Raw genomic sequence first — 11,896 nt, 5'->3', positions numbered from 1 at the left:
TACGTTATACAACCGTTAGAAATGGTAGAATGGCTTTTGCAGAATGGTGGAAAATATTTCTTATGTGGTAGTAAATGGAAAAGGTAGAATATAAATAAGTATGTACATTTTGTCAATCTGTAAGGTATGTACTGATATTTTAAAGCTGTTTGCAAAAAAGATAGTTGTGTTAGAATGGCGGAATACAGGTGGTTTTATTATTTTATAAAATTAGTGTTAGGGGCGCCTGGGTGGCTCAGTCGGTTAAGCGGCCGACTTCAGCTCAGGTCACGATCTCGCGATCTCGTGAGTTCGAGCCCCGCGTCGGTCTCTGGGCTGATGGCTCAGGGCCTGGAGCCTGCTTCCGATTCTGTGTGCCCCTCTCTCTCTGCCCCTCCCCCGTTCATGCTCTGTCTCTCTCTGTCTCAAAAATAAATAAAACGTTAAAAAAATTAGTTAAAAAAAATTAGTGTTAATGTTATATAATCTAAAAGCACTCTAAAAGAAGAAAAAAATTGCTACCTTTACATATGACAGTAACCCTTAATGATTAGCCATTTTCCCTATGACCCTGAAATTGATTCTGAAAGTGAGGTGTGGGGTTTACTCACATCTGAGTGACCTTATATTAAACATACTGATTGCTGGGCCCTGAGGGAGAAATTGATTTTCTCTCCTGAGAAGCAGTCTTTCTCTGGAAGCTAATGTGCTCAGGAATCAGTTCATCAATTCTTTGAATTTATCAAATTTGTCAATTTAGCAAACTTATCTTAAACTCATTTCAAACAGTAATCTTCTGAAACATATTCAATGAATATATTCTCCAAGAACATCTGATTACATTCTGCCTATGTCAGTAAATATGCATAAAGAATATATTCCTACTCAATTCAATACTTTCTTCATGAATACTTTTCTTGCATATATCTTTATAAGGAAAAGAAAATATTTTCATTATTAACATTTAAAAGAAAATCTATTCGTAGAAGAATATATTTATATGAAAATTAAATCATCCCAGGTCTCTGAACTTTTGACAAATTGACTATTCCTTAAATTGTTGTTAAGAAAAACATATTCATTGAAGAGAGTCAAGTGGTTGTTGTGAAATTAGTGAATTTAGTGGATTCAGAATTGTCATTCAGCAAACTGATCCTTTGGGAGACTCAGCTTTTGTTGGACTGACCTAGAGTCTTCTCAAAAAGCCCAAGGGACTCTGGCTATGTTGAGGTTCAGGAGCAGATAGAGGTCCAGGAGGCTGAGGTTGGGTCAGAAGGCTGAGTGAGGATCTGGGTGTGGGAGGTGTCTCCTAAGAGGTCCTGATACTCACCCCGAGAGTCCTGAGGAGGCCCCTGGTAGCCCTTCCTCTTTCCACATCCAGTGAGTGCTGGAGTCTGCCAGCTTTTTCATCACAGGGAGAAAGCAACCCTTACCACTTCTAGAGATGTAAGACCCAGTCTATGGAGTTTCGAATGGGAAGGTAATGGTTTGCAACTGAATTAGAGAAGTGGAGACAGACTGCACTCTTAGAGGGAGCCACTGTGTATCTTATTCCCCTCACCTACAGTGGGACTTCCCCTCTGAAACCTCCTTTCTCCCCTGGGTGACCCTCCTCTGTGACTCTGCCATAGCTTTGTTGCTTATGCAAATTCACACACGACCACCATTTTGGGCCTCACCCTGACAGCTCAGCAGCTATCGAAACAGTCCTCAAAAGGAGAGCCTGCTGATGCCAACTGCCACGGACAAGTCTTCTATATAATCGCTGACAATGTCAGCTCACATTTGTGGAGTGCTTTCCATAGAAGAGTCAGGGTACTGGCCAGCTTCCATGCATGGCCTCATTTAATCCTTACTACAACCCTATAAGGTAGGTATTATTATTATCCCTGATTTACAGATGGGCAAATTGAGACCTTCAGATGCCAACTCGTTGCTGGAGGCCTCACAGTCCCTGTGTGCCTTGACCTGAGCTTTGACACCAAGTAGGTCGCCTCAGATCTTCTGGTCTCCTTTGGTTGGAGAGCAACACTCAGTTTCATTACCTGAAACCTGTCTGTTGCCAGTGCAGTCTCGAGGACAAATATTTAAAGAGAAGATGAGGAAGTGAAGGAAGAGGTGTTCCCATAGGTGGCCTGCCGTGAGCTTGTCACAGATTTTCAGACTGGACCAAATGGACTCTGGGTCTTGGGACCAACAGATGAATGCTGGTGATCCTCTACTGGGTGAAAAAGGAATCAATCAACAATATAGGTTCTGAGGAAGTCCCCTGAGTGTCATATCCCAAGGGAGATGCAAAGCACCTGACAAGGGTTTATGCTTGCTCTTCTGGGTTGCTCGAGAAAATACAGGCTGTCCAGTGAAATTTGAATTTTATTTATTTATTTATTTATTTATTTATTAAAAAATATTTTTTCTTAATGTTTATTTATTATTGAGAGACAGAGACAGAGCATGAGCATGGGAGGGGCAGAGAGAGGAGAAGACACAGAATGTGAAGCAGGCTCCAGGCTCTGAGCTGTCAGCACAGAGCCTGATGTGGGGCTTGAACTCACAAACCGTGAGATCATGACCTGAGTCGAAGTCGGACGCTTAACCGACTGAGACACCCAGGCTCCCTAAATTAGAATTTTAGATAAACTCAACAAATAAATTTTTAGTATATTTGTATTTAGTATATTTGCATTTAGTATATTTCCAAATATTACAGGGGATATACAAATATATTTATACTGATGAATTTTGTTGTTAATTTAAAATTCAAATTTCACTGGGAGTCTTGTATTTTTATTTGCTAAATCTGACATCCAAGTTTCTTTGGGGAGATAGCTCACAACCCAGGCTGTCTGTTAATAAAGACAGGCTGGGTAGTACAGATAGTGGGGCCTTTGAAGAAGGGAGAGTTCTGGATGTAAATCCAAGAAGGTAACACAATCTCCTGGGTAACAGACTCAGTGGAAGAGTCTTTATTTTCTTTTTAATGTTTATTTATTATTTTTGAGAGAGAGAGAGAGAGAACATGAGCAGGGAGGAGCAGAGAGAGGGGGACAGAGGATCCAAAGTGGACTCTGTGGTGACATCAGTGAGCCCAATGCAGGGCTCGAACTCACAAACCGTGAGATCATGACCTGGGCCGAAGTCAGATGCTCAACCGACTCATCCCAGTGGGAGAGTCTTTGTGATGGGAAGGCTTCCTGGCAGAGCTGGTTCTTGATGATAGGAGGGAAGGATCCAGAAGGGTAGAGAGAGGGGAAGGCTCAAGGCAATGTGGGGACAGCGAGCCAACAAGGAGATGTCTAGAGGACCTTCAGGTTGGGGAGGACCAGAGGTAAAAGATAGGTCTGTGGAGGGTCCTGGGTATCCTGCTAGGGATTTTGGACAATGTCTTTTGGACAAGGATGGGTGACCAGCTGAACTAGTATTTTAGGAAGGTTAATCTGGTGATGGCACCTAAGATTGGTGGGACCGGTGAATGGGATGGTAGCTGAGCACGATGTGGGGAGGGTCTGTGGGAAACGGTGACCAGAAGGACATTCCAAAGCAATGGCCTCATCTTTCAGGTAAAATATCCAGGTGCCCATCATGAAGATAGGTGGCCTGATGTGGCTGTCTCCTATCAAGTGGGAGATCTGGGCCCTCCTGGGTACGGAGGAGGAGAAGACACCCATGGATGCAGGATCTCAGAGGGAAGATTTTCATGTGGGAGGCACCCTGCAACAGAAATCTGTCACCACAGACTTGTTCTATTCTACCCTCATCTCTGCAACACGCACATGCACACACACACACATACACACATACACCACTGTTGCATATTCAGCTTGTATAGGTTTCCACAGAGAGCGAACTCCTGTTTTAAACTCAGATAATATTTACTAGGGACACAATTTCAGCCTTGCAATCTATTGTTTTGCTTCCCTTGGAGCCAGTCTTTTAAAGATTCATTCCACTGCCAAAGCTGTCACCAGCTTGGCATATGACCCTTCTTCTGTGGGTCCTCCCACAGCTAATACAACTATTTCTTGTAAAAGGTTTTGAGATCCTCTAAAGAAAAGTACTGGGGCAGCACGTAAGATTACTGCTACATGGCCAGCTTATCCCTTGCTTTGGCCTTCGCACCAAGCCAATCCTGAAAAGCCCACTCAGCTGTTCTAGGTTTTCCCAGAAGAGCCACCTGGGCAAGAAAGGAGAGGCCCAGACTTGTTGGACATGGAAACTGTTCCAGCCCTTTCCTGGGACTGGGTGGGACAGGACAGACCCACAGGGGCAGGGCAGGAGGGAGGAGGCTCCTCCAGCAGGGGCCAGGCCCTGGGTACCCTGGCTCTATCTGATCTTCTCCCTACCCTGGGGCAATTGAGGGCTGGGCTTACAGCAAGCGTGACTTTCCAGAATGGCCTGGAGGAAGGGTGTGGCCCCAGTGAAGAAGGAGGGAGAACATTACCCCCACTCCCCACTCCTGCCCCCCCAGCAGGTCTTCACTTCTCAGTGAAAGTCAGGTGTTCAAACCCTAACTCAAACCCACCATTTCCTGCCTCCTGCCTACAGGTCTTAGGCCAGGCGATGGCCATCTCTTTCTCCCACTGGGCAGAATGGGTGTGCGTGTGTCTCCGTGTGTTCCCTGGACTGACCAAGGCCAAGGTGGTCTTGAGGGAACAACGGCTAGCTTGTTCACACCAGGACAGCTTGACCTTGGCATCAAGGCGACCTCAACTTCAGTGGTGAGAATGGGAGGGGGGAAAGCAGTGCGCAAACTGCCCATTTATCCTCACAGTGTCAGCCACTTTCCCACGGGAAACACTCACGGGCTCACCCTGCCCTCACACCCCAGTGCCCAAGAGCTAAACCGTGCTGCCTGTCAGGGGTCCTATCCCAGCCCCACAGCCCCACAGCCTTTCCCTATTCTTTCGGCAGCCCTGGCCTAGGCACGGACTGTGTACCCTTTCCCTGAATGCCCTTCCTCCATGGACTTCTCTGCCTGGAGAACTCCTTAGCGGACAACACCTGTCCCGAAGTCATCTCTTCCCTGAAGCCTGCCAATTTCCTCCTTTGACACCTTCTTCTTAGGGCTCTCTTCTGTCCTCTGGGGAGAGAGCACATGCAAAGCCGGTTGCCTGGGAAGCTCTGAGCCCCCAGCTTCCAGCCCCGTGCAAGTCTCCACCATTGCTCCCTGCCACTTCCCTGATCCAGCCTGAGTGCCCTGAATGTGTGGGGCCTAGCCTGACTGGACTTTCAGGGTCTCCGGGAGACGATGTCTAGCAACTGGGGCTTTCGGTTCCCTCTCGAGTTCCAGTGGCCTCCCCAGAGGTGGGCTGCTGACCAAGCAGGAAGTACCCAGGTCAGTGCCGGTGCACACCATCTGTGGCTTGTCTCAGCCTCACACCCGCCTTCTCTGGCTCATCTCTGAGGCACCGGGTTCCTCCTTTATCCCCCAGACTCCTCCACTGACCGCTCCCGGGCCTTTCTTGCTGAGTCAGCCCTCCGCTAATTGCCACCAGCTGGCCAGGCCGCCTTCCCGAGATGCAGCGGGCTGCCTGCACTTGGAAGCTGACTCTGGGTGGCCCAATGTTGGGGGAATTGGCATTGCTTCCCCCAGGGAAGGTTGGGGAGACATCCCAGGCAGGCCTGGGGGTAAGGTGAGGTGGGGAGAAAGGCCTAGGAGACTAGGGGAAGGGCCTGGGGGACACCAAGGGTTCCCCTTCTATTCTCCATAGGCCTTTCTTTATAGTTGTGGTTCTCGATGAGGTGGGGTGATTCCCTCTCCCCACCCTCACCTGCCCGGGGCATCTGGCAAGGTCTGGAGATATTTCTGGTTGTCACAGCCGGCAAGCGGAGGGGAGAGGCCACTGGCACTCAGAGCGTGGAGGCTGCAGATGCTGCTAAACATCCTGCAAGGCACAGGACAGCCTCCACGACAAAGGATTATTTGGTCCACAGTGTCAACAGCGCCGAGGTTGAAAGACCCCACTTTAGAGAAAAGAGGCTGGGGCTGGCTGGGACGGTGGGCTCGAGTGGGTTTTCGTTCGTTTGGGGGGCGACTTGTTCTGAGGGCACCCGGGCAGCCTTCTCTGCCCCTTTTGGGTCCTCACGGTGAGCTCCTGGCACTCTCCACTGGCTCCCATCCCGACCTCCACAGTCCAGGCTGGGGACAATTTCTACAGCCAGCAGATATTATATGCTGAGAAACACTCTTACCTTCCTTCATTTTGCTCCATGTCAGCCCATAGTTTCAGGAGGGCAAGGAAGCAAGGACTTTCTTCCCATTTTTCCAAAAACATTGGACAGAAAGGAGCCATTTTTTCTTTTATCGCCTGTATGATAATTGTACTCACCACCATACACCGATTGCTTATTTTGCACCTGGAACTTCCACACACATGATATGATATCGTTGTCACAACAATGTTATGGAATGGTCACTACTACTCCTTGGAAAAAAAAAACCCTAGCTGAGGTCCAGACCGGTTATGTAACTTGCCCCAGTCATATAGGTAGAAGGGGTGGTGCTGAGTGAGATTGGGACCAAGTTTTTGGCCCCCAAATCAGTAATGGGACACCCCCAAAGATTTCTCCTGCAGGAGTCAGCATCATAGAGGAACTTTCTGTGTGAAAAGGACCACAGGGCCTCTTGTATCTGCCAGAACTGTATGGGTATGGGTAGGGGCGACCAGGAGAGAGGCTTTGGGCCCCTAGGAAAGAGGAGGCTACCAGAGGACACGACTGATTCCCGGAAGGGGTGACTAATGCTGCCATGAGTCAGCCTGGACCTGGAAAGGGTCCTCTTCCTTCTCGGGGGCCTATGCTCTCTGGCCCTGGGGTGGATCAGGTGAAGGACCAGGCGCCCCTCCCAGAGAGCAGTGGTCTGGCCCTCGTCTATCCAGGCATCATCCGGGGAGCTCTTGCTGGGCTGCTGACTGCTGCTGGAGCTTGGAGGCTGCAGGAGGCAGGCGGTAAACAGGAAATGGTTAAGTAAGAGCAGGTGGAACATGCCGGGTGCTGGAGCAGGGCAGGAAATAGCTAAGCGGCTGAATGGACTCAAAAGAATGCTCTGCCCTCCTCCCTGAGGCTTTGGCCAAGGGCTGTCCACCCACCCCTCCCTGCCCTGCACTGAGAGGCGCTTAGCCCAGCAGCCGCCTGACCCCCCACCGACCTCCTCCGTTCTGCTGGGGCTGGGAGGTGCTTGGAGGAGACCGTCCAGGGTACCAGAAAGCCCAGCGGGGACTGATAGGGCGAGAAGGAGGGGGTTCCTTCCCTTCAGGGCTGTGAGCCGGTCCCATCTCCAGGGGCCCGGGTGTGAGGGGTTGGGGGTGGGCAGGCTCTCCAGGCCCCAGAGGTTGTTTTCCTCCTCCTGGTTCTTTGTTCCCTAGGCGGCCCTTTGTATTGACTGGGGCTCCTACCCTGGGCTGCACCACAACAGCAACAGTGGCCTGGGATCTGGACAGAAAAGGCTGGGCGCCCCAGGGTGCTCTCCTGCTCTCCCCTTTGCTCCTTATAGCAGTGGGTGCCCCGGAAGAGGGGTGACGCTCTCCTCCAAGGTGAGATGAGGAGCTTGGGGTCAAGAAGTTGAGTGGCTCATGCAGGGAAAGGGAGCTGGGGCTTGAACCCCCCTTCTGCCTCCATGCCCTTCCCCTGCCCCCCTCTGCACTTCGGTGCCTCTCCTGTCGAGAGAATTGTCTTCTCTCTGCCCTGGAGTAAAATCAGTGGTGCTCTGGATATTCTCTTGACCCCTTTCTCGGGGGGACCTACCCTCATGGGCAAACAGGGCTCTGCTTCCCAAGGGCCCTCTTGCAAGTGGGCTTCTCCACCCAGCAAATGGTCCCAATGCTCTGGTGTTGAAGTGTCACTGACACATCACTGAGGACTCCGGGGCATCCAGGTATGAATGCCAAGCCCAGGCCTCAGCAGGAAGGATTCCCTGGGTACCTGACGGGTACACAGGGACACTGAGGCAGGTGTAGCCTGTTCCCAGTGCTGGTTGTTCCTTTTCCCCACCACATGGCTCCTGGATCCAGCAGTCTTGCAATGGGGGAGTTGAAGGACTTAGCTCCTGCCTGAGGGTTGGGGGAGCTGTTTTTCAGAGAGCGGTGGATGTCAAGGGTATCTCAATCCCCAAATAATGGTAATGACCCAAGGTTCTATTTATTTACAGCCAGTATATATTTAAGCATGTACATGTATTTATTGATACATGGATTGACTCATATAATGCCTACAGCAACCCAAAGAAGAGGCACTTTGTTATTCCCATTTTACAGATGAGGACACTGAGGCATAGAGAAGGGAAGTAGCCTGCCCTAGTGGTAGGGCAGCAGTGGGTTCAGGTACTCTGAATTCAGACCTGGGCAGCTGGGTCTGGCCCACACTCTGGCCACTATGCTGTATTGCTTGTGTGGGAGCCTTTGGAGGAAGCCATGTCTGTTCTCTTCGACGTCCCTAGTAAGATCCCTATTCTTTTTTTTTTTTTATTAAAAAAAATTTTTTTTAACTTTTTATTTATTTTTGAGACAGGGAGAGACAGAGCATGAACAGGGGAGGGTCAGAGAGAGGGAGACACAGAATCTGAAACAGGCTCCAGGCTCTGAGCTGTCAGCACAGAGCCCGACGCGGGGCTCGAACTCACGGACCGTGAGATCATGACCTGAGCCGAAGTTGGCCGCTTAACCGACTAAGCCACCCAGGCGCCCCAAGATCCCTATTCTTTAGGAAAAATTCCTTGCCTCTCAGGAGCCAGAATTTCCTGAACATCCTTCAATATATCTGAGGCTCTCTAGGTCTCTGATTAAGAACACAAGAAAAGAGGAGGAGAAAATAGCCGAAAAGCTCGTCACCTCTCCAGGCTGGGCCATGAGCATGGCATCTTCCACCCACCACTGTTTTGGGGCACGGGGGAAATTCTGCCATCAATTCTGTTCATTCAAGAGCCGTGTGTTGGCACCAACTTTGTGCCAGGCCCTGGGCTGGGCACCGGGAGGAGCCAGCTAAGGTAGACACACTGTGTGCCCTGGGGTGTTGGCGGTAGCAGAAGACTCATTTCGTGTGTCTATTGATTGCATGTGGTAGATGCTCAGATAGAGGGAAGGGTGCGGGTGGGGAGTGTGGAAGCAGAGAATTGGCACTCGGCCAGCCTGGGAAGTCAGAGAAGTTGTCCTGCAGGTGAACAGGCTTAGCTGAACCTTGGATGATCCAGGTTAACCTGGAGGAAGAAGAGGGGTGGGTGTGGGGGGCAGAGGTGAGGCCCTCCAGGCAGAGGTGACGGTGCAGGCAAAGGCTTGGAGGCCTGACATGCTGGTGAAAGCAGAGCACAGAAGCACTTCAGCACTGCTGGAGGCAGAGCGACAGGAGAGGAGTCGGTGGCATTGGTATCACAGGGCCAGCGAGGCCACATCAGGGCCCTGGAACTTTGTCAGCCTCTGCCTCCTGGCCTGGAAGACCCCTGCAAAGAGAAGGGACTTGGGGGGAAAATAGTGGCAAGAAGTCGACTCACGCTGTTTCAAGAGTTACTATGAAGCTACAATAATCAAACAGTAATCAAACAAAGAGAATTCAATGGGGGAAAGGATAGCCTTTTTAAACGAAAACGGTGCTAGAAAACTTGGACATCCATCATGGAAAAAAAAAGGCCTTGGCTTATAACTCAAAAAATATGAAAGACAAAAACATAGAAGGTGTGAAAGAAACAACCTAGAAGTACAAAAGAAGAAAACACAGGAGAAAAATCTCTGTGACTTGGGGTAGATAAAGATTCTTGGTTATGACACCAGAGGCACAATCTAGGAAGGAAAAAGTGGACCAATTAGACTTAACCCAAATTAAAAACTTTTGGTTTTTGAAAGACACTGTTAGGAAAATGAAAAGACAAACCACAGACTGGGAAAAAATGTTTGCAAAATCTGTATCTGACAGAAAGGACCTATATTTAGTATATATATAAAAAAAATCCCCAAACTCAGTAGTAAGAAAACAGTTCGATTTTTGAAATGGGCAGAATATTTGGACACAAATTTCACCACAGAAAAAATACGGATGGCAAATAAACACATGAAAAGATGTTTAACATCATTAATCGCTAAATTAAAATCATAATGAGAATCCACTATATACCTTTTAGAATGGCTAAGATGAGGGGTGCCTGGGTGGCTCATTTTGGTGTGTGGGACCCTTGGTTTGGGCTCAGGTCATGATCTCATGGTTCATGAGCTTAAGCCCCGCATCGGGCTCTGTGCTGACAGGGTGGAGCCTGCTTGGGTTTCTCTCTCTCTCTGCCCCCTCCCCTGCTTGTTCTCTCTCTTTCAAAATAAATAAATAAACTTAAAATAAAATAGATGGATTTTACCATATGTAAATTATATCTTAATAAACCTGACTTAAAAAAAACCACAGTGGGGGCGCCTGGGTGGCGCAGTCGGTTAAGCGTCCGACTTCAGCCAGGTCACGATCTCGCGGCCCGTGAGTTCGAGCCCCGCGTCAGGCTCTGGGCTGATGGCTCGGAGCCTGGAGCCTGTTTCCGATTCTGTGTCTCCCTCTCTCTCTGCCCCTCCCCCGTTCATGCTCTGTCTCTCTCTGTCCCAAAAATAAATAAAAAACGTTGAAAAAAAAATTAAAAAAAAAACAAACAAAAAACCACAGTGCATTAGGTTATAGAACTTCATCTGATAACTCAGTTCTAGGTCTGGGAGTTGGGGAGACTTACCTCAGGACCAGTTCCTGATGGCCATTCTGCCTCCTCAGACCCCACCCCAACCCTGAGAGCCTCAGCAAGCTCTGACAGAAGCCTTGCTCTTTGTGATTTCAGAGGGCTGGTAGGGGAACCATTAATGAACGCCTCCTCTGGAGTGTTGTGGTCCTTGTTTTTACTAAATGCAAATGCCCCGGGGAGGGTGAATAGCTTAAGTTGAGGAAGGCTCTGGCAGAATGAGAGAGGGGGATGGCAGGATGGAAAGGGAGACAGTTTCCAAGAGGTTGGAGAAGGGTGGGGGTGAGGGTGGGGGTGGAGGTAGGGGTAGGAATTAAGTGTTCAGCTTGGTTGGTGGCACTGGGCTGTACCCATGCATTGTGAGCATGGCGGGGGTGAGGGACTAGAAGCTACATGGAGGGTAGACCCCCCCTCATTGTTCTGGCTTAGTATGCAAAATTCTCTTTCCCCACCTGGCAACCACAGCCCCTGCCTGGGGTTCCTTCCCCGGCACCTTCTTCCTCCACTTCCTAACCATCCAATACCAAGTACTGGTTACCCAGGCAGGTTGGGGGGATGATTTCCTTATAGCATCCAAACACAAAAGACCTCAGCATCTCTCACCCGTGTATTTCCGCTCCTTTGGGTCCTTCAGGGTTCAGCTCACCTTAGGCATTTCTGTCTTGTTGGAAATTTCCTTGCTGAGAGGAACAGAAGGTCTGAGCAGGCATGGGGGCCCCAGGCCTCAGTGGTCTTGTGATGCAAAGTATGGGGTGGGAGGATTGGTTGGGGCATCTGCTTGGCTTGTATTTGTTTCTACAGTATTCTCTGCAAATGTGCCATTGACTTTCCCACCACAGGGCCTTTGCACACGCTGTTCTCTCTCTCTGGGGCTTCGCACTTTCTGAAGTTTAACTCCCCCTAACCACCATTTACTATGTCTTACTGTGTGCCTTGTATGGAGAATGCAGAAAGAAATAAGACTAGTCTTTTTATGGTAAGAAAGACCTTGGCCTCTGGAGGTGGTGGTAATAACAACGGCAGAGGCAACAAGAAAGGCAGGACCACTGAAGGAGGGGGTCACCCTGTGTCAGGCATTTATACATACAGTGTCATTCAAAACTTACAACAGTCCTGAACGCCTGTCATTACTGTTATTCCCATTTTCTAAGTGAGGACACTGAGGTTCACAGAGGTGAAGTCGTTTGTTGAGCTGGCACTTGGCAGGGTTGGGACTCAGGGCCAGGC

The sequence above is a fragment of the Panthera pardus genome, unplaced genomic scaffold, assembly GCF_024362965.1.
Source record: "Panthera pardus isolate Hobbes unplaced genomic scaffold, ASM2436296v1 HiC_scaffold_24, whole genome shotgun sequence".
Classification (NCBI taxonomy): Eukaryota; Metazoa; Chordata; class Mammalia; order Carnivora; family Felidae; genus Panthera; species Panthera pardus.
This window is presented reverse-complemented; position numbering follows the sequence as displayed.